The 14,169-nt window shown below is 43.6% G+C and overlaps 1 protein-coding gene and 1 pseudogene across 4 annotated transcripts in view; one reads left to right on the forward strand and one right to left on the reverse strand.

The window, feature by feature from the left end:
• The window catches only part of LOC126183472 (ecdysone-induced protein 74EF), a 692,094-nt gene that overhangs the window by 107,411 nt on the left and 570,514 nt on the right, over window positions 1-14,169 (forward strand). The window lies entirely within an intron of this gene.
• Window positions 5,210-5,327, reverse strand: LOC126185632 (5S ribosomal RNA; annotated as a pseudogene).

The raw sequence follows: 14,169 nt of genomic DNA on the forward strand, positions 1-14,169 counted from the left end.
ATACTGTATACAATAAGTTTTCCATTGGAAAAATATCATTTGACTGTGCACTATCTGCCGAAACGTCAAGGATCTTACGTTACTCTGCGGAAAGGACATAGAGGCTTACTGAGAGACTGAAAGCTGACTAAACCTTATTTTCAAAACTAAATTTGGCCTTCGCAGCTTAGTAGTACAGCCAGGCTATAAGAATTTTTGTGAATTTCTCTGTTAACAATTGTAAAGACGCAAAATACGCACAGGATACACTGCACACCAAACTCCAACCTAGAATCCAACATTTTGAAAGCATTTGATTCTAGAAGACATATACATACACGGCACATCTAAATCCACTCCCATGTCCGAGGTTTTGTGTGTGTGTGTGTGTGTGTGTGTGTGTGTGAGAGAGAGAGAGAGAGAGAGAGAGAGAGAGAGAGAGAGAGAGAGAGAGAATTTATGTGTAGTTTGTATTATCGCATGTGAGATTTGATGTACATTTCTTTTGGAAAGGAAAGCACAGTTTACTTTCTGTATTTAATGTTTTAACTTCTCTGAACTGAAAATTTCCTTAGACACATATGAATAGTTGAGTGTATCTTTGAGATTTGTAGAGGTGGAGGCAGAAAGATCGTCGTTTGTTAAGCTCCTATCTACATTTGACCAGAAGCTCAGCTTTTTCTACAACCCTGTAAAAAGACATCATCTTAGTGTGATCATCTAGTTTAGAAGTACTATGTAATCTGAATCACTCTCACCTGGTAACTACATGAGTGCGGATTCAGTGGAATGCTAGTCCCCTGTTTCATTATGCGCCACCTGTTCTCCAGAGAAGGTAAGATTGGACTTAAGATCATCTCAGACTTTGCCTACACAAGTAAGAAAAATGTTTCGGAATATACGATAGCTTTGCCTCCGTGCGTTTGTTTGGTTGATTATTTATTGACATTTTGTCGCTTAGCTGTACAGTCAAGTGTAACGCACATATTTGCATAATGTACTAACTGAGCATAATAAATTACTGTAGTAAACAAATTGGGTTGCTGCCGGGAGAGACGGTATAAACGGTGCGCGCGAACGAATCTCAGTGTGGCCGGCGTGTGCCGCAGTTTACTTTCGGAGGTGGTCACGTTCTCTCTTCGCTCCTCACACCCGAGCGCAGCATTCACTGGACGGTTGTATTCTAAAGCGTAGGCTGTAAAGTTTTCTGTGCGTGGTTTTAACCACAGATTGTTGTCTGCCAGGAAATTATTCTTATAGAGCTGTGTGGATGGGCCAGAAATGTGGATGGCTTCCAGCCGGAAAGGAAAAATTTTGGAAATTTGTGATAAGTTCCTATGGGACGAAACTGCTAAGATCATCGGTCCCTAGGCTCACACACTAGTCAATCTAACTTAAACTAACTTGCACGAAGGTCAACACACACACCCATGCCCGAGGGAGGACTCGAACCTCCGATGGGGGGAGCCGCGCGAACCGTGAAAAGGCGCCATAGACCGCGCGGCTACCCCGCGCAGCTGGAAAAGAAAAGAATGCAAGGTTTCGAAATGTGATGCTGGAGGATAATTCTGAAAATACCGTGGTATGACATAATCTCAAACGAAAGAAGTGCTGAGAAGAGTACCAGATACAAAGAGATTACTGAAAACGGTCGCTGCTAGGAGAAATAACATGTTTAACCACCTACTCCGCCAACTATCCTGGTCCACGGAACGAGTGAGGGGACAAAGACAGAGGGGATGACAGATACAGGAAGGAAGGCAGATTGGGGTTTAAAATGTTTAAATGTGTGTGAATTCCTAAGGGACCAAACTGCTGAGGTCATCGGTCCCTAGACTTGGACACAAACTAGCTTATGCTAAGGACAACACACACATTCATGCCTGACGGAGGACTCTAACCTCCGGCGGGAGGGGACGCGCAATCCGTGACATGGCGCCTCGAACCGCGCGGCCGCTCAGCGCAGCAAGATTAGGGTTTAACGCTCCGTCGACATGGAGGTCATTAGAGACAGAGCAAGAGCTTTGATGTTTCAAGGATGGGGAAGCAAAGTGGCCATGCCCTTTCAAAGAAATCATCCCAGAATTTACCAGGAACGATTTAGGAAAATCACGTAATTCCTAAATCTGGATGGCCGGACGCAGATTCGAACCGTCGTCCTCCCAAATGCAAGTCCAGTATACTAACCAATCGATGAGGGGATTTATGGATGATTTTATAGCTGGCAGACGTTAGGAGAGCATCAAGAAGGTAGGAGGTATGTGTGAGTCCACCAGCTATCGGACTGAGGAGGAAAATTGCTGGACAAGTGCGAGTAGCACTCACGCTCTGAGAGTTCCGCAGAAACTTGTGTGTATATTGTTCATCTATAGGTTTTGATGAGTGTGTTTGCGGGTATTAAAATATGTGACATAAATGATTGCATTGACTTAGAAGCTTAAATTTTTACAGCGCAACCGGCCGTGGTGGTCGAGCGGTTCTAGGCGCTACAGTCTGGAACCGCGCGACCGCTACTGTCGCAGGTTCGAATCCTGCCTCGGGCATGGATGTGTGTGATATCCTTAGGTTAGTTAGGTTTAAGTAGTTCTAAGTTCTAGGGGACTGATGACGTAAGAAGTTAAGTCCCATAGTGCTCAGAGCCATTTGAACCATTTTTTTACAGCGCAAAGTAACCGTGGAATTTAGTGTTTGACAGAAATTTCAGGATTGTACCTCAGCTTGTTCCTGAGTAAAAGGGACCTTAACAAACGGACAGCAAAGTGTTTCTACGGGATTCCGTTATTCGCCAAGAATCATTGACTGGAGACGCACATACATTGAAATGAAGTCCCATGCTACTTGAAAGAGCGAAGGGGAACGGTGTGGGAGACCCGCACAGCCGTACTAGGCAAGGTCCTAATGCTGGTGGCTTGCCGTTGCCTTCCTCCAACCGTAATGGGGATGTATGATAATAATGAAGACGACACACCACCACCCAGTCATCTCGGGGCAGGTAAAAAATCCCTGATCCCGGCGGGAATCGAACCCGGGACCACGTGCTCGGGAAGTGAGAACGCTACCGCGAGACCACGAGCACAGACCATTATACATTATAGATTGTAATTCGATGCAAAAGCGTTTATTTACCTGCAAACAGCGGCACTATGCAACATTATTATGCTGCTCCTATGCGTTTCGACTACCCGCGAAGGTCAATTTTTCTGTTCCTTTATCCTTGATTTAAGGACAGCAAAAGTCAGTCTGTGTCACGAGTTAAATGGGTGTGCGTGCACTTGGCCGATAGCAGGCGGAGCCGGCGAGCACGAATCGACGTTAGTCAGCGCGAGTGTGGCAATGAGGAGTCGGTAGCATGACATATGATGCCCTTGTGAATCATTTCTTCGCGGCTGAGCGAACTACCCGACGCGGCCAGTTTTGCCCACTGGAAATTACAATAGTTCCACTTCCGCAAATCACAATCGGCCCCTTCGTTACGGGAACACATGCGACTCCACAGTCGCATGCACTGTAGCGCACTCCCTTTCTTTCATCTATAACAGGCGCGCAGCTCTTCCTCGTATTTCTAGTCCCACGCAGACCAAATGGTTCTTTGTAACATCAGTGCTGCAGTTCTTCGAATGCATTCGCTATGCCATCTGCTATTGAGTGTCTGCATTTCTACCTTTCCTCTTGTAGTTTCGTAGTAACCTGATTCCAACAGTTTCTATTTATTTGCTCAATTGTCTGCCCTTTTGACGGAAACTGACGTAATACAGAAGGCCTTGTTTGCAGAATTTACGTGCAGGCGACGAACTCAGATATACGAATACATGTATTCTTCTAGCCGGTTCCATTCCAGGTGACTAACTCATTCCGCAGTATTTAGTATAATTTTCGTAACTATAGGAAACTAACCGTTGTTATTTAATTTCTCCTTTTTAGATGGTACATGATAATAACTAGTTTTGCACGCACACATGTGCTGTGCAGAGGAGTGCTTGGAAAAAAATGGCGGTATTCTATTTCACCACAGCAGATCTGCCCCTGTTTTCAGTTGCAGCGTCAATCGTGTTTTATTCATCGTTAACTGCGTTAGCACATGTCTTACATGTGCCATCCTAGCAACCCTGGCTTCGACTTTCTTCGGCTTAAGACTTCGCAGCTCAAAAAATGGTTCAAATGGCTCTGAGCACTATGGGACTTAACTGCTGAGGTCATCAGTCCCCTAGAACTACTTAAACCCTAACTAAGCTAAGGACATCACACGCATCCATGCCCGAAGCAGGATTCGAACCTGCGATCGTAGACGTGCAGCTCATTTTGAGTTGTTAAGTGAGGTTTTTGTCGCATAGTCTTGTACTTTCCTACAAAAAATTTCGGCATTGTGTAAGCAAAATCCCACACTTGAAATGCAAGAGAGGGGGAGCAGCTGAACATTCTTCTCGTAGAAAGAAAATATTATGCAGGGTGTCTCGTAAGAATCGTCAAGCGAGATTTCTCTGGTGTTTCGGCAGATATTTGCTGTTTTGTTTTTGTAACGTGTAGCTGGAGTCAGCCCAAACAAATACTGTCGATCACGTCGGTTTGTTTCTCGTTACAAACAAAATGATTTTTTAAAGTGGAATTTTAGTAATTTTACGTGCCCATTCGACATGCGGTCCCAAACTAGTCCGGTGCGATATTCGTTTTACCGATATGTATTAGCAGGGACAGTGAAACACGAGAAATAACGAGTACTCCAGCATCGATAGCACCGGCCTGGCTGATGCTGACCGCTGCCGCCATGCACAAACACGCTGCTCTGTCGCTGCTAGACTACTGGTTATTCTTCGTTGTTTACTGTTCATGTTAATACATATCGGTAAAGGAAATATCGCACTAGACTAACCTGGTAGCAGTCTATCGAATGGGCACGAAAAATTCCGATTTAAAAATAATTTTGTGTAAATCGGGAAATGAACCGAAGCATTCCGTTCGCGCTGGGGGTCGTCTCAACGACGTATGAGCAGAATTTGTTTGGGCTGACACCAGCTACGCGTTACAAAAAAAGCACTCCGTCTGCAGGCCACAAGTGGCTCATCGGGACCATCCGACCGCCGTGTCATCCTCAGCTGAGGATGCGGATAGGAGGGGCGTGTGGTCAGCACACCGCTCTCCCGGTCGTTATGAATGTTTTCTGTGACCGGAGCCGCTATTATTCGGTCGAGTAGCTCCTCAGTTGGCATCACGAGGCTGAGTGCACCCCGAAAAATGGCAACAGCGCATGGCGGCCGGGATGGTCACCCATCCAAGTGCCGGCCACGCCCGACAGCGCTTAACTTCGGTGATCTGACGGGAACCGGTGTATCCACTACGGCAAGGCCGTTGCCCGTTACAAAAACAAAACTGCAAATATTTGCCGAAACACCAAAGAAAATGCCCTGACAACCCATAGGAGAGATACTCGGTATAGTAGCCCAAACCCGAGTCAACTCTTCCAAAGTTATCTACTTGACACCGACAGCTTTCTCCTTCTATGACCTTTTCTGTTATACGAATTGATCTACGAGTGTCTCAAGTCGGCTCATAATTGTATAAATACCCTGAAATAACGCTCTCTCTTTCTGTTTGATCTCGCGGTAGCGTTCTCGCTTCCCGAGCACGGGGTCCCGGGTTCGATTCCCGGCGGGGTCAGGGATTTTCACCTGCCTCGAGATGACTGGGTGTTTGTGTTGTCCTCATCATTTCATCATCATTCAGGAAAGTGGCGAAATTGGACTGAGCAAAGATTGGATAATTGTACGGGCGCTGATAACCACGCAGTTGAGCGCCCCACAAACCAAACATCATCATCATCTTTCTGTTTGAACTAAACTGCATCTAGAACGACTAAATCGTAAGAGGAGGAGTAGCTCAGTTGGACCGAAACAGATATATGTGACCTTGAGAAAAGGATCCTTGTGGAGTGATTTTGGGAAACATGACAGATCTGAACAGCCTGGCTGGATTGGAATTAGAGCGCACTTTCTCTATAATATGAGTCAATTTTCTATCATCTTGCCCCTTTACTTGATACTAGAAGAAAGATCACTTCGCAGATGTGCCCTGAACCGACTTACGTGCCATTACTCAGCAGCCTGTGCTAAGAGATCGAATCCCACTATTGAAAATTATATGAGGAAGAAATGTTGCTCACGCACCTCATTGCTAAGCACGGTCGTCATTGCTCCTCTCTGTTCTTTGACTTGAAGTGCGCTGAGGTTGAGAAAATACGCTACAACATTCGTTTCGGAATGCTCAACCTGCTGTGAGCCCGTCTTGTAAAATGGACGTGCCAGTTGCACTGCAGTTTTTTTCCAGGCGTTATCCCGCTTTTCAGGGTCAAAGCCTAGCGAACTTTTGCGCACAGTTGACTTGACATTATTTTTTGTGGCTGGAAGACATTCTGAATGTCTTGTACAGAATTTGTATATAGTTAGGGTAAATTCTGCCCTGTTTGTTTCCGTGTTCTGTTTCGGTGTCACATTTCTAAATCGCGTTGGAGAACCAGCTCAGCATTCCCATAAACGGAAGTGCGAAACGCCACACACATACACACACACACACACACACACACACACACACACACACACACTGGTCAATGTACCAGACTAACGACTATTAATCCGACACGCTGATTCGATCCGCTTGTGGATTACCTCTCAGTCTCGCAGCGCAATGTTCTACGCTTTACGTTACTCGAGGTTATCCGCAGAGAAAGTTTATTGTTCAAAACAGGCACGTCCTCCTCAGTGGCTCACTTGTAGAGGCTTGATGATCTCAACATTGATCGAAGGTACGCATGGATTCGGATCGTGTAGCTGAATTAGTGCACTTCAGCGTCTGTATTATAACCATTAAACTCCAGCTGAAATTTAAATTAATCCTGCCTCGCATGTAAGTAATCTATGGTAAGAATTTTTATTGCTTCCTGTTTCTCTTATTGCTACTATACACGCTCTTCCGAGTTGTTGAATACCAACGCAATTTAGGGACTTGCACTACTGCAGCTGAGCACTACACTGCATGACTGTCATTTCTTCCAGGGAACCAAGAGCCAGTCTGTTTCATGGGAAATAACAGCGGAGCTGTGTCTAATACTACGGAGCGCCAGATGTAGAAAGTACTGTGATGTCCGGGGAGGAGTGGAAGACAGCAAATCGAGGACGTAGATGGCCCACCCACAGACAGTGGAGGATGCTTCTATAAGGAAGACCGGGGAAAAGCAGACGCCGTGTTTATTTGCCAGTGTCAGCTGACCGAATTGTAGCGGCGCGGTGCGCAGAGCGGCTCGGTTCGGTTTGTCGTAGCGCAGGCGGACTGGTTGTGAGTCAGTGGCCTTGCGGCGCAGTAGCTTGGCATTGGCCACAGGGTCGGCCGTACCTGCACTCACTTCCGACTTGGCAGGCTGTGCACTTGCCGCTGCTCGCTGCGCCCATCCTCTTCCAGTTTCCTTAAACATCTCCTGTCAGCCTCGCCAGCCCGCTCATTGCCCGAGACCTCTCAAATTCGCCCTGAGAACAACTCTACGTGAGGAAAAAGGGGGCTCGTGCACTCGTTTTCGTTCGTCTCTGTGCTCACTTCAACGTCTACCTCAAGAGCATTGCATTGTATTAGGAAGAATACTTTCTTCATACCACTCCGTGTCACTTAACTGCAGAGAAATGCAATAATATTTCATGTTATCTTTCAGCGCGGCGGATTACTAAGGGAAGGGTCCCGGGTTCGATTCCCCCTCGGGTCAGAGGTTTTCTCCTGTCGGGGACTGTGTGTTGGGTTGTCATTACGTTCGTATCGTCATAAATGACATTCCACTGTTGAGACGCATGTATTGGCACGTCCCGAAAGCCAATTAAAAAATTTTGTTTTTGACATATGTACAGCGGGCTTAAAAATATTCCTTTTTCTTTCCATATTATAGTAAACACTACGGGTAGCTAAACCAATGATAGTGACATTTATCTGCGAAAAATCTCGTGTCACTTTCTTCGGATGGGAAATGCAGTAAAAGAACTAGTTACCCTGTTGTCGAGAAATTAAAACCCGCTTATTTCGTTATTATTAAAGAAATAAATTTTTAACGATTTAAATAATACTGCACCATTTACGTTTTCTTCGTGCGTAGAACGACGCATTTCAGGACTTTATTCTCATTTTAAGAGTAAGCATATATCCTTATTACATATTATGTCTGTGTGTGTGTGTGTGTGTGTGTGTGTGTGTGTGTGTGTGTGTTGTTCTGCTTCTCTTTCCCTGAAGTCGTCATTGTTGGCTTTATTGCGCTCGTAAAATATTTATCTTCGCATTTTTGACACACTAACGTTACAGAATACTATTTCTTGTGTATCAGTTCACAGGTAATCTGCCTTCTTCGTTACGCAGAAATTCACATACATGCAAAGAGGCATCATTCACGCTTTTTAAGTGAAATCAAAACATAGTGCGACAGTTTGATGACTGCATCCAAACTCTTTGGGAAACAATAATGTCGGAATATTTTTCTACTTCGCCAATCGCTTTTTTTTTTTTTTTTTTTTTTTTGCAGTAGCCGGGTTTGCTGATAAAATTACTGGAGTTGTTTTCATAACAGCCAGATTTAAAATCCAGTTCTTCTAATACCGGCCAAACGTAAACAACAGCTTCCACAGAATGGTGAGCATATGCATTAGGCCTATACCCTACATCTCAGATACTTGAGATAGACCCCTGATGTATTTTAACCTACAAAAATGCGTAACCGTCTTCTTACATTACCGAAAGAATACGCAGGTAAACTAATTTATCTAACTTCGTATGAGTCCGCACATTGCATAGGAATGCAGACTGTGAAAGGCGCAACAGCTTGTTAGATGATGATGATGATGATAATGAAAACATCGAAGACAAATATAGCGCTACCAAAAAGTCGGCTCTGTTCGTACTCCACAGAAAGTCTCGTGCTTTTCTTCTGTACGTCCCTACCAAGGAGTAAATCATGGAGACGTCCTGCTGCTGTTTACTACGAAGATGGGGAAATGTCACGAAGAAAAAATCATTCATCCTCTGTTTTTAATGCCCACGAGCAGCAGAACCCCTGGTCTCCGGAGCATTTCCTCATGGGAGATATTCAAGGTCAGATGGCAGAAAGTTAGCCGCGAGCGTGTGCGATGTGTTTTGAAAAACTGCTCTCATGGTGTTCAGACACACAGGGTGTCTGAGATTAAGCCTCGTCACAAAACTCTATAAGTAGCTGATTCATTCTGGAAACAATAAGCACAAGTTAAGGCTTCTTTGACTCACGCTTGAGTTCCGAGGTTCCTTTTATGTTAATTATTAGAGGTTCCTCACGTAAGTATGATTTCGTTGATTTTTACGCGCTCAAGCTGTTTACTATACATGATGTCCGGGGAGCAATGGTCAATATTCAGGGATTAGACAGAAACGATTATTCGTAGCAAAGAAGTCTATAAAACATGCGTGCCTTAAGAGCTATGAGCACTTCTTAGTCTTAGATACTAAGAAACAAATCTTTTCTTCTGCAAGCTACTTGCTTTCCAAATTCTGAGAGGAGGTGGCACGAACCAATCAAGAGAAAAATATACGGTAAATATGGGTTCTAAAGTGCAAATTTAAGAGTAATAAGCATTTACTCATAGTCACTACTTTGAAAGACATTTATACTACTGAGCAAATGCTCATGATTCTTAATTTAATTATTTTCGAGCCCATGTTTAGCACATTTTTTTGATTCGAGTGGTAGTTCCTGTCACATCCCTGAATGTAAAGCATTCCTCCTGGAACAGCCTACATAATCTGTCTTATTAATACGTAGCTTTTTATTTAAAAGTACACAATATAAAATGTAATATGAAAGCTCGCACCACTTAAATAGTGGACTGTTTTGTGAAGGTTGCTCAACCAGAGGAATAGAAACTTTTCATGGAGTAGGGGAGTGTGTTGTATCTCCGTACAGTTTTCAAAGTTTCGCCTCTAGTCAGCCTTGTAATTGAAGTTTAGTATATTTTCTTACTGCATTTTTAAATTATTGCATTATTTTTTTATATGCTAAAGTCTTTTCCTGAAATTACAAACAGTACTCCGGAAAGTTAAGCTTTACCCAAATGAGAAAACGTGGTCCTGTACCTAGGACCAAATATTCAGTTGAAATTAAAAAGCGTTGTAGTCGAGAAAATTTTGTTAGTACTGTATTTAATAGTCTATCTGGTACATCATTACTCTACTACACACCAGTAATAATACGTAAGTGAAAGCAAATTGAGCGGAAGTATTATCAAAAACCAGTTACGATTTGAAATAGGATCTATTAGAAATTAACACAAATTTCCATTTTCAAAACAGGTAAAATTGTTGAGACACAAAAGAAACTCACTTCAATTGCAAGTATCACATGTTCCATGGTAAAAGACCTCCTTCTGTTTCAAAGTGCAAAGTAGCACTCTACCGACGAAGTATGGTGTGACTTATAGAGCGCAGCAATCAGTCGTCCTTTTTAGATTTTTAGATTTTATTATGCAAATCCAGATTTCGGCTAGTAGCTAGCCATTCTCAATGCGCTATTTTTTATTCTCGTTGCATGTAAGTCCCTGTTGTTCGGGCGTCAGTCACAGTTCTTTGAGTAGTATTCAAAGAACTGTGACTGACGCCCGAACAACAGGGACTTATATGCATTGAGAATAAAAAATAGCGCATTGAGAATCTGGATTAGCATAATAAAATCTAAAAAGGATGACTGATTGCCGTACTCTATAATTTATAAGTCACATACAGTCGCTGAGGGCACCCACTTCCGAATGGAAGGTAACCTGATGTGGCGTAACTGTTTACATGTTATATAAATAGTTCTAAAAATATACAGAATTTTAGCTACGGTCGCAGGTTCGAATCCTGCCTCGGGCATGGATGTGTGTGATGTCCTTAGGTTAGTTAGGTTTAAGTAGTTCTAAGTTCTATGGGACTGATGACCTCAGAAGTTAAGTCTTAAAGTGCTCAGAGCCAATTACAGAATTTTACTGACCGATTGTGTAGCTGAACAGTCAACAATATATGCCAAAAAAATGGTTCAAATGGCTCTGAGCACTATGGGACTTAACATCTATGGTCATCAGTCCCCTAGAACGTAGAACTACTTAAACCTAACTAACCCAAGGACAGCACACAACACCCAGACATCACAAGGCAGAGAAAACACAATATATGCCAGATAGCTTTAATATATGATACGTACTGGAATGTGTAGAACTCAGAATGCTTACAATGCTGCGCAAAATACAAACGCATGTCTAACAACAAGAACAAAACCTGCAGAAAATGATGGAAACTGCTAATGGTGGTCTCTAGTGGTCATTCCTTCATACTGTTCTAAAATCAGTCACAAGAACAAAAAGCACCGAGTGTTCCTAGGTACTCTATCCTCTACATCTATGTCTACATCTGCACAGATGCAAGCCACCGTATGGTGCGTGGCGGAGGGTGCCCTGTACTACCAGTAATTTCCTTTCCTGTTCCACTCACAAATAGGTCGAGGGAAAAACGACCATCTATATGCCTCTGTACGAGCCCTCATTTCTCGTATCATATCTTCGTGATCCTTACGCGCAATATATGTTGGCGGCAGTAGAATCGTTCGGCAGTCAGCTTCAAATGCCGGTTCTCTAATTTTTCTCGATATCGTTCGTCAAAAAGAACGTCGCCTCCTCTCCAGTGACTTCCATTTGAACTACCGAAGTATCTCCGTAACATTTACATGTTGTTCGAACCTATCGGTGACAAATCTAGCACTCTCCCCCACTGACTGAATTCTTGGGTGCCTCTGTACTGATGCTTTCTAATTGATGTGCAAATGTACAATATTTGCCCCAGTAACGGAAGTATGTAATGAGAGTAATCCTTGCAGTGTGACGGAAGCCAAAGTATTATAGAAATTTAATTTATCGCATGTTATGGCAACCGTAGTCGTGTAGTCTTTACCTCTGCGCATACAATAACGGACGCGAGAGTCGCATAGAGCACCATGAAAAATTTATACGTTGTTGATGCCACTTACGGAGAGAAGTTATTGGAAAACAGCTTATATGCTATACACGTGTCGAGAGTTGGGAGGAGGGGGCGCAGCAAAGTACCTCGCAGAGCGCCACCCACACTGCGGCCCCGGCAGACGCGTGGGCGCCGGATTCGTCGGAACTCTTCTATCCCTGCGCCACTCAGCGTTACCCTGCACTGCACCGTACCAAGATTGCTGTTAGTCATTAGAGGCCGCACAGAAAGAGCCATCCGAGAGTTCTCTTAATTTTATTTATAGAAACTACAAAAACCCTAAATGAGAGGCTTCGGGTCCCGTGCCTCCTGAATACGAAACCAGTAGTTTAACTGCATCACCACCTCGCCCTGCGATTACCTGAAGAGCATGTAACGGTCATATAGTCGATTCCCGAATCCTTTATTCACGAGTGATTCCCATAATTCCGCCAGCTACTATTCGCTAGATAATTTTAGCCTCACGTTATTGAGTATCTGTTGCAAACAGTTGGCTACGATGCCGCACAGCATCTCATCTGTCTCAATCCTCTAAAACTGTATTTTTCAAACAAAAAAAAAAAGGCTCTGAGCACTATGGGACTGAACTTCTGAGGTCATCAGTCCCGTAGAACTTAGAATTACTTAAACCTAACTAACCTAAGGACATCACACACATCCATGGCCGAGTCAGGATTCGAACCTGCAAATGTAGCGGTCGCACGGTTCCAGACTGTAGCGCCTATAACCTCTCGGCCACTCCGGCCGGCTGTATTTTTCAGTCAGATAAAAGACACCTCACAGTATTTCCCGCTGGAACCGTCTGCCTCAAATATTCGCTTTTTATCAGTGAAATTATTCCACTTCGTATCACGCACGAGGGCGTGCTAAAATGTAATGCCTCAAAATTTCATATTTGAATAATCTTAAAGCTTTTCAAATAAAACAAATTTTATTAATATTCTACATCTGATACCATCACTATAGAATGTTTGAATTTGTTGACCGAGTCACAATATCACCTCTGCTTGCATCACTTCATCACTAGTACTGAAGTCCTCGAAGGTGTTCCTAAAGTTTTGGAAACGGTTGAAAATCGGATGGGACCAAGTCGGGACTGTATGGAGAATGATCGCTGACAGTGAACCTAACACTCGTGTGTGGTCTGGTATTGTTATTCTGAAGGAGAAGGCGCTCCATGTACGGAAGAACCCTTCGAATTCGAAACTCGAATGCAGCACGTTGTTTCTGATGCATCGACAATGTTACACTACACGCCGCCATGACCGAGCGAGGTGGCGCAGTGGTTAGACACTGGACTCGCATTCGGGAGGACGACGGTTCAATCCCGCGTCCGGCCATCCTGATTTAGGTTTTACGTGATTTTTCTTAAATCGCTCCAGGCAAATGCCGGGATGGTTCCTTTCAAAGGGCACGGTCGACTTCCTTCCCCGTTCTTCCCTAATCTGATGAGACCGATGACCTCTCTGTCTGGTCTCCTTCCCCCAACCAACCAACCAACCAACCACGCTACCATGTTATAGTCTACAATTCGGAGTCCTCTATCGGCAAAAGGCTGCAGATGTATAGAAATGAAGAATAAAAATGTAGAATGTTAACAAAGTTTGTTTTATTTGAGTATCTTTAAGAGTTTTCACAAAAATATTTCATAAGCACTACTTTTCAGCGCGTCTTCGTAATACGGCTATGTGCTTCTAATGTCCACTTGCGAGACTCAAGCGGTCAGCGCGGATATGGTCTTGACCCACAGTACCGTCAAGAGGGATTGTAAAGGCCTCGCAATTAATATCGAAAAGTTACTTGTACGAGACAGACGATTTTTTTTTAAAAAAAAAACTATATTCAATTCTGTACAACGAATAAAGTCATACCAATCATTGACGTAGCACATGATCAGGAGTCAGTAAATAGGGTAGAATGCTCTAAGTTTTTGGGTGTAGATACTGATGAAAACTTGCACTGTAAGAATCATATTACTGACCTCTCCAGACAATGAAGTTTCTATTCCTATAATTGCTAATCTTCGAATAAATCGAAGTAACCTCCTGACATATTTCGCATATTTCCACTCAATGTCTTATGGAATAATTTTCTGGGGTAACTCATCACTTAGAAACAAAGTATTGATTGCACTAAAGAGTGCAGTGAGAAAATATGTGG

The sequence above is a fragment of the Schistocerca cancellata genome, chromosome 4 (genome assembly GCF_023864275.1).
Source record: "Schistocerca cancellata isolate TAMUIC-IGC-003103 chromosome 4, iqSchCanc2.1, whole genome shotgun sequence".
NCBI classification, from domain to species: domain Eukaryota; kingdom Metazoa; phylum Arthropoda; class Insecta; order Orthoptera; family Acrididae; genus Schistocerca; species Schistocerca cancellata.